Here is a 13,622-nt window from a genome sequence, read left to right on the forward strand (position 1 = left end):
GTGTGTGTGTGTGTGTGTGTGTGTGTGTGTGCGTGCGTGCGTTTGTGAGTGGGTGGGTGTGACGTGACGGTTCTCAGTCCTTATTTGTTCCTTAACTTATCATTGTAAATATCCATCCAATCATCCACGCATCCATCCATGCACACACACGTGTATACGCACAAACACACGTACGCACACACCTCCATATACACTCACATCCATACTCACATCATACCCACCCATTCATACACGCACGCACGCACACACACATACACAATACTACATAATTTGACATATTTTTCTAAATCTTTTTTCTAACATAAAGGAACTGTATATTGTATAATCGCCACTATTCGAATCCCACGATCTAGGAACTGTCCTAGGTGCGAAAAATATAGTAAGAAACATTATGTTGAAAATGTATTAGAGCCGCAATTATGCGCGCTTAAAGTTATATAAACAACCAAATGTGATCGACCATATGACCAAATATTTGACATATATACGTACTTGATAAGAACATGGTTTAAATCTATAACAACAATAGTAGTACAAAAATGTCCATTACTTCTAATCTTTAATAATGAAATTACAATGGATTGCAATATACAAAAGATACAAGAAGTAACAGGTACAACAAGAAATCGATTATACAGGAAAAATTAATTCTACAGTTGTAAACAGAAACCATGTGACTGGTGGATTGTGTTACAGAAATACGCATATCATTATTTATCCATGAATTTAAATCACATGACCGACCCAATTAAAAACTTCAGTCTCCTGATTTTCAGATCAGGAGTTGTTTGATCATTGCTTTCATTTTAATATAGTATAGTAAATGCCCCTGTCAATTTTTAACGATATTCGGGGATAAATAGTACATCTCTTATTGAGGTATATATTCAGTCGTAAATTAATGGTATGTTGGTGTGTATGATATATTGTTTCTTACATTCCTGAAATATGTAAAACATATTTACGTGAGATAATAGAATAATTGTATATAGTATCCTAAATTTTACATTTCGCATACTATTCACATACTATTCAGTAGTTATAAATACTATATTTCACAATTCTGTACTCAGCTGTATTTAATTGTTTTGTAAATCCCTACTTTATTGCCCATGTTCTGCAAACAATAAGTGATAGTATTATTGCGATATATTTTATACAGATTATATTTTTATGTTCTTCATATTGTAACTCGTAACCAATATCTGTAGCTCGTTACATCTACTTTTACAATTTAAATTATGAAAACTTGTCAAGAAATATAAAAGTATCTGAAAGTATTAGTGCCTTATATAAAAGTTATCACTGATTATTGTAAAATGAATACAAGTGTAATCATAGTCGCTAATAAAATATGGATTTTAATAGTAAATAATCATTAGTAAATATATCTTACAATTCTCTTTCCTGTTTTTGTAGAAGTATAGCATATATAGGATCGGTGCTTTATTTGTGGCCACTGCTGTATTTGTGGTCACTTTAAGGAATCTTTCGAATTATTTAGTTTATGATTCATGTTCGCGTTACGTAAGTGGCAATATTTTGTTTTTACAACATTTCTATTAAACATGCTGCTCGCTAACGAATGTAGAATTTTCTTTCTTCTTTATCTAAGTATTTATAACCGAAGGTAAACGAACTGCTGCATTTTCTTGTACAAAACGTTAAGAATACGAGATGAGATAAACGTTAGAATTATTATATAAAAGACACGATGCTCTATTTTTGGCCATAGAGTGGCCAGAACTGGTTGTTGCGTTGTTCCAGTTATGGCCAACAAAAATAATGAATGTATTTTGTGTAAAATTATAAAATTTGTAGCACTACAAAATCCATGCTTTGGTATTTACTAGCCCTACTATCGTGCTTGAAAAATTATAAAAGTATAAGTAGTACAGTTATTAGTCTGGAAACAAACTTTATATACAGGGTGTCCGAAACCTTTCTTGACACAAATCGTAGAAAAATAGAACGGATTAAACTGAACAGAAAAGTCACATACCATTTTTCGAAATTCGCAATAGTTTTCGGGTAATTAATTATTGTGTCAGAGCAGATAAGCGCTCCGGCCGGCGCGCGACCGTGATATACGCGAATCGCGGCTCGCTGCGTCCCTCCGCACATAGCTACGAGACAGAGCGTATAATTTTGCAATGTTAATATTTATAATTTTTCGTATCGAGAAACGAAGAACGTTCGAGTTTTCGAGCACAATGAAACAATATGAACATCGGTGAGTTTGCATAGAGGAGGATCCTCATAGAATGGTGCTATGTACGTCTATTTTGACGTGCTGAATATTGTGAATTTTCAACATGACTACACATATTATCATCGAGAACGTAATGTAATGAGATAATCAAAAGGGGATATGCTTCAATTTCGCAAACAAATTGTGTTTTATTATGCTTGTTATATTCTGTGGAGGCAGATAATTCATCGAGTAATCACAGTGAATAGGAATCGCATTTTTAAACAACAATATATACAAAATTATATAGTATATACATAGTCACAATACATATCAAAATGTTTCCGATAAATTATATGTATTCGACGTTTTCTGTTGAAAATTGAGACAAACATTTTGATTGTCCTAATATAATAGAGAGTAGGTTAAATATTAAAATAATGTTACCCGAAAATTCGTTGATTATTCTAGATAATATTCTAGATAAGAGGATATACAGGGTGTCCAAGATTTGTTTCCGCAACTTTCGTGGGAACATAGATCGATTTGAGAACATAAGTTCCATACTGTTTTGCGATATTTACAATAAATCTCGAGATACTAATTATAGAAGATTGAGGAATGATTACGTGCAGTAGACAGACGGGTTGTAGTAAAGATATATGCTATCGTATGTTTGTACATTAAATCAAACTGAACAAAAAAGTCCTTCATTATTTTGCAAATAATCACCTAAAATTTTAAATATTAATGAAAAATCGTTATATGTTTACCCAGATAGCACAAAATCTTCAGAGAATGTTCTAGGATATTCCTGGGATGTATGAATGCCCTTAGAATGTCTTTAGAAAGTTTTTGAAGATTTTTGATATATGATTGTGTGCGATAATGCACAAATTTTCTTTAATTAATGTCTAAAAATCTATGTAGTTACTTGCAAAATGATAGAGGACTTTTATGTTCAGGTGATTTAACGTATAAAGAATAAAACGGCAGACGACGCCACAACAATTCATTTAACATATCGAGCATGATTATTTGTACCGATCGCCAAATGATGGAATATTTATAGAAACTATTCACAAATTTTCTTTGATTAATATTTCTATATTTATTGCGAATATCGCAAAACAATACAGGACTTTTATGTTCACCTCAGTGTGTTCTATGTTTCCACCAACTTTGTGAGGAACAATCTGAGACATCCTGTATGTTGGAGTGAGTGATGACGCGTGTGCTAAATTTCCCTTCAGTTCTTGTAAGGATTTCTTTGGACTTAATGAATTTTATTAAATTCAAGAAAGTTTATTTATTGGAATAGTCCAAATGAACTAATTTTTAATACGACAAAGAGTATTGTTCGGCATTACAAACAATTATTTGATCTAAGGAAGAAGATTGTTTTATATAATTTTCTTATTTTGCTTAAAAGGTTCGGTAATTCTGTTCAAATAATTTTAAGAAACTTGACTTTCTTTTCTCGTGTTATTGATAATCTATCATTGTAATTATATCATCGTATGTGTCCTTCTCAATCCGTAATATTTTGTATAAGTATTCAATCATTCGATAATAGTTTCTATAAATATTCCATCATTTGGCGATCGGTACGAATACGCATCCTTCTTATTGATCACGGTCTAAGTTATTTGACTTTAACAATCGTGTAGAAATTAGTGATGTCAATTAGCTTCAACTGGTTGGCAGTTGCACTAAGAAAAATACTTGAAAATATATTTGTGGCATATAAAATTTCTGTGAAATAAAATTAATTTCTATACACTTATAACCCACATTGCATTTTATCTTCTATAAATAAATATTAAAGTATATTTCTTTTCACAAGGAAACATAGGCAACCCGAAAATTCAGAAAAATCTTAAACATTGTGTGTAAGAAGAGTACTACATCCATAATATAAAACTATTTTTTGTTTCTGCTAAACTTCGATTTAGAGGGGTGAAATTATTTCTCGAAAAACATGATATTTTTAGTTTTAGCGAATATTTTCTAAAATATAAAACATATGAAAAAAATGGTTTATATAAAAGTTGTAGGATATTTTATTCTTTTTGCAACAGTGTATTCAGATTTTGCAAAAATAAAAATTTTTTTAACCCCGTTTCCTCCATTCTTTATCTTCACAAACTTTTAATTTCTTGTTAGGACAAAACTAAAGAGCATCGAATACTAAATCCATTCATATATAACACTAGAAAATTGTCATGATTAAATTTTGGAGAAAACGAGATGATAACAAAGCACGATAGGCGGTGCGTTATATGTAGGCGTTTTGTGGTAAGCTGTATTCGTTAACTCCTGTAGATGAGGTGAACTCCTGATTTTCTTATACCGCAAAATGATAAAAACTTAATTTTAATGACATAATATGCAATATATTACATGAGATATAAATATAAATAGAAATTAATTTATTTATATAACAAAAGCAACGTTTGGATATGCTTTATTTCTTCACTTTATATTTGAATCGCTCACGACACAAAATTCGCCTAACGTGTGAAAATCTGTTGATTTATTTTGTACAAATTTATTTTCAAACTACATATATTTAAATAAATTTTGAAACCTGAACAACGAGATGTGTATGTATATGTGTGTGTGCGTGTGTGCGTGTGTGATGATGCACTAATAACTGCAATATCAACATATTCTTTTTAGGATGGAGATTGCTTGCAAGATTTAACATATAGTGTGTGTATGTGTGCGTGTTCAGAAAACTTTTTAATATAATTTTTTCATAATCTGAAACCGTATATACGTCTAATAACTTTATGTCTCTTTCCAAGGCGATACGGAAATCCAAAATCGTATATAAACTTTAGTTGCTGTCGCAAAAAGTCTAACATTGATAGATATTACTGTTTGGAACTTGGATAATGATAAACCTGTCAAAATAGTCTAATAAAATAACACTTTAAGCTATGTATATATGCTGCTGTTGTTATGATTCATATACTATTGATTAGTTATTGACTAGTTATTGATTAGTTATTGACTACTTTTAATTATTTTTATATTTCATATAGTTATAAGAATATACTGATTCGTTTAAATAATTGGAAGTTATCTAAAATTTATATTAATAATAATTTAAAATGTTACATTTTATGAAACCATTTCACTAATTAATTCGTCATGTTCCTTTTAATAGAACACGCATAAGTTAATTACAATATATGAAAAGAGGTTATGGAGTGGTAAGTATTTTACTATTATAATTAGGGAAAGATTCTTTTTAGTTCTAGGAAGCCTAGATGCAATAAAATAAAAGGAGTGGGAATGGCCATGTCCGAAATTGCTGACCCAGTAAACAAAGTTATATTAATGTTACGTAAATACAATGTACCGAATGTTACAATATTGCATAAGTGTTTCCAGTAAATTACTGGTTAGTTATAATTTCCTACTCATCAATATAATACACGTAACATAATGATGTTATATACTAGTCATGTATTTTAACATTATTTCTGTTACATTACAAATATCTCTGTAACAATGTTGTATTTTAATATTTCTGCATATATTGTTGTAATATTATGCAGAGAACCTAATTGTGATATTTTTATAACATATAATTGATAATATAATTGATGTTATATTACTTATTATTTTATTGATCATATAATTGATGTTATATTATTTATTATTTTTATGTAATATGACTATAATAATCAATGTTTACTGGAAATAGTGCAAACCATAGACAGACTCATCATCATCCAAGTTGCAAACAGCAAGGTCTATCAATGTTAGACCTTTTGCGTCAACAACCAAAGTTTATACTGACGACTTTGGATTTTCATATCGTCTTGGAAAAAGAGATAGAATCATTAGACGTATATACTTGGTTTCAGGTTAGGAAAAAATTTTATTAAAAAGTTTTCTGATACACACAATGTTATATTAGATTTTGCAAGTAATCTGCATCCAGAAATAATATGTTAAAATTGTAATCATTAATGCATCATCATTTCTCGTTGTCCAGGTTTCAAAACTTATTTAAACATACATGGTTTGAAAACGAATATATATAAAATAAATCGACAGAGTTTCACACGTTAGGTGAATTTTGTTTCGAGAACGATTCAAATATAAAGTGAAGAAATAAAGCACACACAAATGTTACTATTGTTATACAAGTAAATTACTAGATCTCTGTTTACGTTCATATCTCATGTAATACATTGGATATGATATCATTAGAATTAAGTTCTTATCATCTTGCGGTATAAGAAAACATGTACAAGACGCAATTATTGAGTATAACTCAATTAAAAAACGTTTATCTATAGCGCGCCGCTTATAGCTCTATGTTATCGTCTCGTTTTTTCCAAAATTAAATCGTGATAATTTTCTAGTGTTATATATGGGTAAATTTAGTATTCGATGTGCTTTATTTTTGTCCTAACAAAAAGTTGAAAAATTGTAAAGATAATGAGTGGGTTAAGGAAGTTTCAAAAATTTTTTATTTTTGCAAAATTATAGTATATCGTTGCAAAGAGTGTAAAACATTCTACCATTTTATATAAACCATCTTTTTACATGTCTTGTATTTTAGGAAATATTCGCTAAAAATGAAAATGTTATGTTCTTTCGAGAGGTGGTTTCAGCCCCTTAAATCAAAATTTAGTATAAATAAAAAATAATTTTATGTTATGGGTACATTACTCCACTTGCACACAATGTTTCAGAATTTTTTGAATTTTTGTGTTGCGTATATTCCCTTGTCAGTGTGACTAATTGTAGCATTTTGCATATTATGCATCCTTATCATATGACCAGAAAATTTTTCTACGCTATACTTACTGTTAATCGTAGAAAATAGTGCAATAATAGAGACGATATAATGGATATAATTATACAATCGTATATATATTTTCTTTCAATACAGTATGAACTACACTTTTACAAGATCGAGAAAGAGAAATATAATACATATTTACTAATGAATGTGTACTATTAAAAGATCTATATTTTGTTGCCAACTATAATTACACTGCATTTAATTTAAAATTACAGATGATAACTCGGGAGACGCTAATAGTTCCAGGTATATTTTCATACTTTTTAATACATTTTCACAATTTAAAATGGAAAAGACGATGTTAGCAAGTTATGATTATTGATTACAAAACACAGTTTGAAGCATGTAATCTACATAAAAAATTGAGATTATTATCATCACTTATCACTTGCAGAACACAAACAATGAAGTAGAGATTTAAAAAACCATGCAACTCAGTATAGAATGATCGTAGCTGCATGTAATATTACCTATAATTATGAGACAAATTTAAAATTTAAAGTAAAATTTAAAGATACTATATGTAGCCAGCATTCTATTACCTCATATACAACATATTTTACATATTTTAAAAAGATGAAAAACTTTATACTAACAAACTATATACTGACAAATCAGCAAACTATATTTTAACAAAAATACTATTAATTTATGACTGAATATATGCCTCGGTAAGAATATTTTAATTTATTTTCGAATATTATTAAAAATTGAGTATCATAAACTAAAATAGTATCATATACCAAAATAAAAATAGGATGAAACAATACATAACCTTCAGCCGTTGACTGCGTCGGACATGTGATCTAAATCTATGAATACATAATAAAATCTGGTGCATTGCGGTAATAAAATCCACCAGTCATATAATTTCTATGTGGCATATAACCGCGGAAATTATTTACTCTGTAATCGATTTCTAGTTGTACCTGTTTCTTCTTGTATCTTGTCTACAATTTCTTGCACTTTTCCGAATCAGCGGTTAAAAGTAACGGACACCCTTGCGCTATTATTGCTTTTACAGATTCAAACAATGTTTCTATACAAAGACATTCTGTTTCAAATATTATGATCACATTCGGTTTTTCATATGAGAATCTAAGTATACATAATCCTGGTAAGGTTCTGATATGTTTTTAACATAAAGTTTCTGATTATTCATACGACATATTGAACAAACAAAGATCGTTCGATTCAAATTTTGGCAATTTTATAAATACAATACACATTTCCTTTATATTTTTAAAGAAATGTAAAAAAAATATGCCACATTTTCAACATATCTGTTTTATTTATATCTATAACATGAATGACAATGAATATTAATATTGGCGATTTTATAAATACAATATGCAGTTCCTTTATTCTTTTAAACATATGTATGAAAATATGCCAAATTTGCAAAGATATTATATCTATTCTATTTGCGTCTATAAAATGAACAATGTATTTACGTGCCTTACATGGACAGATAATAACAGATAATAACTTTGATTCTGTCAACGCGTAGTATAATGTCAGCGGACTGGATACAGCCTCAGAATATATATATTGCTCTAATGTTCAGGCAAGAGTTGAATTAGGATCATCTAACATATTTCTACGAATAAGTGGATCCTTGCTGTGTACATAGCCATTAATAAATGTAATATTACCATGAAAATCTCTCTTTTGAGGAAAAATAGCGAACTTTGTTCCGTTTTGAATCAGAGACTCTATGCGTCATATTGTTTATATTTATGTTCAGTAATAGCAACAGCTCATTGCAGTTCTTCTCATGTCCTTCCCATACACTAAATTCTATTTGGTCATCACAAAAGTTGGCTGAATAGCAAATGTTGCAAGGACTTATGTTTATCTGTCGGTAACACGCATAACACGACTTTGCACATAATATCATCTCCTTTTCGTACTGGTATACGCAACGTGACAGACTAGGCTGTATTCGTTGTAAAATGTCGTCCCGTGATACTATCCAATGTTCCAAGCTAGAATACGTATCCAAGAAAGATTTGTCTGTTATTATCCTTGCCACTGCTATGCATATTTCCGAGTGTGAGTTTCTATGCAACTCCTTATGCTCTTCGGAACAGTAAGAAATCATATTGCAGAGATTACACGTTATCAAGTCTCCGCTGGGACGTTTGCAAACATAACAAATATTTGGATTGAAAAACTGATTATATTTTTCTTCTGTGAGTGGTCCAATAAAAGTTTTTTAGTTATTCATCGCTATAAACCTTATTAATTATCATTTATATAAATTTTGTTTGTAATATTTACTTCAAAATAGTGCGCGAAACTGGACAACTCAAGTAGTGTCACGGAAATATTTATACGGATTAGATATACATATTTAAACAATAATAGTACAGGGGACATTAATAATGGATTATGTGACAATATGTTTATATCGAAAAAGTTGTTGAAAAGATAAATGGTAAATATCGATATGACAAACTAGAGATATCCATTAGTGTAGGGAAATAATATGATACATTCTTTATGAGAATCTTGTTGAAAAACTGAAAATATACTAAAATATACAAAATTTATCAAGCAAGATAGATTAATAAATTTGTGGTAATTTCCAACAAAACTTGTAGTATTTTGGTAATGTACTGGAATAATCATTTTAAGTAAATTAATCCGTTAAATAAAAATTTTTTTTATCCGAAACCATCAGTTTTCCATGTTCTGACAACGGTTCCTTAGCGTTGATAACCAAGCAATAGACGGTGATCTAAATGGCTCTAACTATGTGTTCTTAGGACTTGCATAATGTATCGTTATAGTATAGTATACGTTACAGAATATTATAATATATTTATTTGTAATCTTTGAAATGGATCAACATTAGGTATGAGACAAATGTTGATACAATAAATATTAGTGCACTAGTGATTACACCACTGCTTCTCAATTTTCAACGAAATATTATTATGACTAATCTGAACAGGAAACGGTTTAAAACAACTTACTCAATAATCAAAACTTCAAAAAGGGTTTGGGATATTATTTTAAATATTAACCTGTTTTAAACTGTTTTAAATATTAACATTTTATTGTCGAACAAAATGGATATTTTTCAACGATATAACAGAGCTTTTATTTATACAAGTGATTAAGTTATATATAAATATATTATTTTAATATATTATTTTAATAACAGACACACACAAACCAAAGTCAATTGAGGAATATTAACTGCTATTTAATTCTACATATTTACATGTAACGAGCCGTTCGCGAAACAAATAGAAATAGAAATAGAACGAGAACCGGATAACGATAATCAAACGACTCGTCACGAAACCGAACGCGACAAACCGATGTAAACATCACCGACCGACCGCAAAGATCACAACATAATAGCATGTTAAAAGAAGTATAAAAGACCGCACGAAAAGCTCAGCTAAGCAGTCTTCCGAGGCACTCCGCTGAACAGAGCTCAGACTCCGACAGCACTAGCACCTCGCGAACACCGCTAACTAGAACACCGTTTCCTAGACCTTCCTCGTCACCGCTCCGTCGACTTGTTGGATACGTAAAGTCGACATTCCTCGATACCGCTCCGTCGACTTATTGGATTCGTAAAGTCGACATCCGCGTAGACTTATTGGATTCGTAAAGTCTACATCCTTGATTACCGCTCCGTCGGCTTATTGGATTCGTAAAGCCGACATCCACGTAGGCTTATTAAATCCGTACCGGCTACCGCGCCGTCGACTCGTTGGATTCGTAGAGTCGACACTCGCGGAGACGTGTCGGTTTCGTAAAGCCTACATTCTCGCGTACCGATCCGTCACCTTACTCGATTCGTAAGGCCGATCCCGCGAAGCCGCACCGCCGCCTCGGGGAAACCGATCCCCGCGGCACCGCATCGTAGCGCATAACCGCAACGCCAAATCCGACGCATCACGCCAGCAGAGCCGTGTTGGTCGTCAAGTAACGGCTCTCTTCGCGCGACCAAAAATTAAAGATCCAAACGTCAACATCGTGCCGCAAGCACAACACGATCGACGCGTCACACGACCGCCCGCGTCCCGCGACCGCCAGCGGTCCTAAAGCCGAGCACGGCCGCAGCAGACATCATACGCGCGAACCCGAAAAACCCGCGCGCGAAGCCAACGGCGTCGACTCAACCTGTACATACGCATTGTAAATAGCCATCTAATCGACAATATATATTATTATACTATCCATCCCACTGTCTTCACGATTATTGACATCTGCTCGAATCCGGACCACACCGACTCGCAGCTGATCCCGCACGGAACGCGAAATAGCGTTACAAATTGGCGCCCGAACAGTTTAATAAAAAACAAGCAGAGAAAAGAAAGGAAAAATGAAGCGAATGTTATACACGCTATCAAAGGAAGACATAGTAAAAAAGATGGCAGAACTAGGGTTGCCCACAGACGGCACCCTAGACGAATTACGAGCAAGATTAAGCAAACATATGACAGATAACCCTCAGGCGTTAACAAGTAGAAACGAAGATGGAGAAACAAGCCAGGCGTCAGAATCGATGCACAGCATCAACCAAATGGACATAGCAAAATCAATAAACCAGATGCGAAAATGGGGATGCCAGTTTGACGGAAAAGACCCAATATCATTCTTAGAACGCATCGAAGAATTACAGAACAGCTACGGATATACCGAGGAACAAATGCTGCAGGGGTTACCAGAACTATTAAGAGGCAGCACACTGCACTGGTACCGCAATAACAAAAGAACATGGAGAGAATGGGGTGATTTTCTAAACGCCTTCCGGGAACAATTCTTCCCATACCGGTATCAATTCCAAATTAAGCAGGAGATACAACGAAGGCACCAAGGGACAAATGAACCCTTCCGACAATATTCAACCGACCTCGCAACATTGATGAGAAGAGCAGGAGGCTTCTCACGACGCGACCAAATCGAAATAATTTACGAAAATATGTCACCAGAACTTAAAGTGCACATAAGAAGAAGCAATATACACACGCTAAGCGAACTAGGAGTACAGGCAGCAGAAATTGAAGATATAGAACGACAACGAGCACTATTCCGTAGGAATACACGCTCTATACCGCAGTCACCGACAACAGCGGCAATATACAATGCGGCCGAACACTGCTGGCGATGCAAGCAAAGAGGGCACACAAGGCAAAGATGCCGTAATGAACAAAAGAAATTCTGCTCACAATGCGGAAAGGACGGAGTGCTCACGAAAAATTGCCACCCGAAGCCGGGAAACCACACAAGGACCGAGGAATAGGGCGTTCCTTGGTCACACATAAGCCCGCAATTAAATACTCTCCGAGACCGTACATACAGGTAATAATTGACGACAACAAATTCGAAGCTCTTCTAGACTCAGGATCCGAGATCTCCTGTATCAACCAAAGAACAGCGAATATGCTAAAGAAACAAACAAGAGTACAGGCACACACCACAACGGTGCGCCTCGCAGACGGTGGGAGAACAAGGATAACAGGAAGCCTAGTGGTGCCTATACGGATAAACAAGAAGACATACTGGCATAAGGTCCATATCATACCGACACTAGAAAGCGCCGTATTAATCGGGGTAGACTTATGGGCGAAACTAAAATTACCAATTTCTCCGCCAGCAATACAGTCGCATAATAAGAGGTACATGCGCACATGTATCATCTCGGAGGGCATGCAACCTCGCTCGGGGAAAGAAAACGCAAGGCTGGAAAGGTTCCTACAGGAAGAATTCACAAAATTCGAAAGAATAAAGGGGCCAACCACAATGGCGCAGCACAAAATAAAGGTAAAGCCAGGCACAGAACCAATTAAACAAAGATACAGACCAAGAAATCCCGCCATGCAGGCAATCATCGACCAGGAAGTCGAGGAAATGGAAAAAGAGGGGATAATAGAAAAATCACAGAGTGCCTGGAGCTCCCCCATCGTACTAGTAAGAAAGAAGGACGGGAAGCACAGATTCTGCGTCGATTTCAGAAAGGTGAACGAGTCACAGAACAAGATGCATACCCGCTACCTCAAATCCCGGCGACCTCTGCACAAACGACGACGAACAACCGTCGCCAACACCAATCTTGTCAGCATAGACAAACCGAACGGAGAGGGGAGAAATCTCCACGAAAAGGGAGAAAAGCGCCAAAAACGAGGATAAAAGGAGCCGATCTAGGAAGACCAGACACACTCTACGGCGAACCGACACAGAGAGCGAGACACACACACAGCAAAGGCCGACTCACGCAAACACCAGAGGATGAGCGTCAACAGGGAGATACTCCGGTGGCTGGACGACTGGCAACCGCCTCCGAGAAGCACCTCAACACCACGGCATACGACCAACCTGGACGAGCCAGCAAGCGACCAAAGACGAGACGACTCAACAACAGTCTTATTGATAGTAGCAACGGAGGACACAATACCAGCACGGCCACAAGCCCATCCACCACCACAACAGCGAACCGTAAGACTCCCGGACGGGAGAAAATTCTCGATACCACGCCACGCATCCGCGAATTATATAAAATACCACGTGGAAATAGACGGCGAAATATGGCGCATTCGTTTTTGGCCATCCGGCGCGGTGAGATCAATCTGTAAA

Source organism: Odontomachus brunneus, unplaced genomic scaffold, assembly GCF_010583005.1.
Source record: "Odontomachus brunneus isolate Ranch 3 - 2012 unplaced genomic scaffold, Obru_v1 Obru_scaffold_191, whole genome shotgun sequence".
NCBI classification, from domain to species: domain Eukaryota; kingdom Metazoa; phylum Arthropoda; class Insecta; order Hymenoptera; family Formicidae; genus Odontomachus; species Odontomachus brunneus.